Raw genomic sequence first — 3,162 nt, 5'->3', positions numbered from 1 at the left:
TAAAACCACAGTTTTCTGTTTTCGTCTAGAATAAGTAAATTCGATTCGTATTTGTAAGTAAAGTTTAGTGTCAAATAAACATCACATCGACTGATGATTTTAGGATGGTGGTTGGAGGTAGTCAACAGGAAATCCTGAATCTAGGTTTCTTGCTACTCGACACTCGTCAGCAAGGTGTACCTGTAATCTTGAGCGAACGGATGCTCTCTGACGGATTCGATCCCGTATCAACAAGCTTCGTAGTCAGAGACGTTACCACTGAGCTATCCGCGCCTCGACTGACCTCCTGTATGACTAAGATGTCTTTACAATTGATTGATGACTGGATGGTGATCAATATCGTGTATATCATGTCCTTCTTAGTGCAGATCGAATCCTATCGACCATGTTATAATGTGGCCGCTAGTCTAGGTAACTCGACATTTATAATAACGTTAACTGTATATAGATGAAAAACAAACGATGTTTCGTTGAATCTCTACATTCAAAAAAGCAATAAAATTATTAGACAAAATAGATTGTTTTTATAAGAACATAGCACGGCAACAGAAAATTATGGCTATATATTTATTCTTAAGATTAGACACGTAATAGTGTTTAGATTTCGAAACACGCTTTGTTTATAATGACATGAGAAATTGCACAAGTTTAACATTTTCGGGTGCTGAAAGATTTCTGTTTTGTTATTCTCATCATTTGACCTACATTACAGTGTCAGATATTGTTCATTTCATCATTTAATCTACAAATTTATCGATACATATGACTATCATTATCATATTAGTCAATCTGTAAAAGATTATAGTTACACACATCTAATTACAATCCTCATTTGGATTTTTATCAAGTTGTTGAGAGATATGAACAAGAATTTCAAGTACATAGTACACTAATGGTCTTTAGAAATGTTTATATTATTAAAAAGATATTTGTTATACTCAACTTCGGAGTTATACTCAACCCGAAGTTTGTGCTGATGATGTCGTTCAGAAGAACGACGAAAGCTCCACGACCAAACCATCCAGCTCAGAGAACAAAACTCCATCAAAATACTCAACTCCCTTTATTAAATTACTTTCTCGATTATTGCATACTCTATCATTGTAAAGTATAACTTCATAGCTAAAGCTATAGCTTGAATTACGTGGATACTCTATACAAAACTTGATAGGATACAATTTATGTAAGTAATGGTAAGAAATCATAACTAATAATTAATGATTCAATTTAGTATAACAAACATTTAACTGTTTATGCTGAAATCACCACATAAAATAACTTGTAGAGTAAATAGTGTATAGCAACTATCCTACATTCAATTTCGATTATGGTTAATTTTGATTCATCCCTTTTATTAACTTACTTAACAGACATTGTCATTTGGATAGTAACAATTCGTATTTATCTTTGTACTGTTATGATCACTAGAGCACATGATAGACTCTAGCCAAAACGTTGATTACTTGAATATCATTCGATGATTTATCCTTCTCCCCATATATGTATTCACTCAAATCCTATTATTAGCTTTTGCTTTATCTTGCTGCGCTCTTAAACAATTTGACTATAAATTTGCCTATGTAATTGCTCGCTGATACTTACTCATGTGCTTGAAGCTTTGTGGTCTGCGTCATTTGATAACAAACTGCAGTTGCAGCTTCTCTTTGTCTTCTGATTTCATGCACCGTTGAGATTTGTATTATAACGGTTATCGAGGTGAAAGATTAACGAGGCATTGCACTACAAGTGCAATATGTTAAAGTTTTCCTATCATGGAATCTTTGCTTCTTTTTTTTTTTCTATCAAATATTAGAATAACATACACATATATCAAAACTTCAAATGATTATTTAGTCTGTTCTATGAATATGATTAAGGGTTGAATGGAGAATACTGTTGGGTGGCCTATACTCCTCAACGAGGGGTAACAGGCGTAAGTAAGTAAGTAGGTATGAATATGATTATGGTTTTGTGAAATGCAGATCGGTGATTTGTACAACTGAACAAAAAGGAAACTAAATACAGATGATTGAAATAATCCAATATATCATTGAGTGATTCAGTGGAGAAAATTTTCTTATCGACAAAATCATTTACTTAAGTTGTAGGTTTGCATTTATAGTTTGATATTATAGTGTGGTAAATATATTGTCTATAGAAGTATAGAAAACATTACATCATAAAGTGATTCAAGACTCTAAATATCAAATGAGGTTATGTAATAATCAGGGGGTTGGCGAAGAATCAATAGATGGGAATGATTTACGGGTCAAAATAATGAAAGATAATTTTCTGTTTGACAGATATGAAGAGAAACGAAAGAAACAGACATCGGTACGTATTAAATCAACTTTTAAATCGTCTACAACTTAAGCTATTTCTTAATTTCAGTATATAGAAATAGGATGTTTTTTTTAAGCTGTCATCTCAAGAAAAAGATAGGTGCGTGTTATAGTCATACTACAATCTGACTGATGACTAGATTTTATGGTATGTATTCTAGTATCCAAGGTATCTGACTTTGGCTTTTAGTTTTAACAGAACATTTGGCTTAGAAACAGACAACAACTAATTTTTTAAAAAAAATGTCTATTGTCGAAATGTAAAAAATATGGAAGAAAAGTATAGATTAAATTAATCATTTAATAAACGTAAAGATGTGCTTTGCAAGAATGTGATGGTAGCATAATATTGTGGATTGGTCGAAGTTAGACTTTAACATCAATGAATGCTGTCACAATGACCGATGAATTAAGCTTTCGATCGCAAAACTTAAGGTCGTCGGTTTGATACCCTTCAGTAGGATTGTGGATGCTCACTGATGAGAAGTCTTATGTTAGGATGAAATGGCCGTCCAGTGTTCCCACATCTTCAGTAGTTATTTGACTTAAATCGATTCCTGATCTCCGTAAAGTTCGACGATCTATTTACTCCTATATTGGTAAAAATTGGACACCTGTGTTTAAACTCAATTTTATCACACAGAATCGGAGGATTATTAATAATATAGGGGAATTAGAAGAGATTGCAAAATTTTCATGCTCTAAGTCAATAACGGATCTTAACGCTTATTAATATGTGGGCCACTGAATCCGTATCTAATGACACACATATCTGACCTCAATAAGTTCACAATATTAACTACCCAGATTCTGCTCTCTG

The sequence above is a fragment of the Schistosoma mansoni genome, chromosome 1, assembly GCF_000237925.1.
Source record: "Schistosoma mansoni strain Puerto Rico chromosome 1, complete genome".
NCBI classification, from domain to species: domain Eukaryota; kingdom Metazoa; phylum Platyhelminthes; class Trematoda; order Strigeidida; family Schistosomatidae; genus Schistosoma; species Schistosoma mansoni.
The sequence above is the reverse complement of the archived record's forward strand: the minus strand, read 5'-3'. Positions refer to the sequence as shown.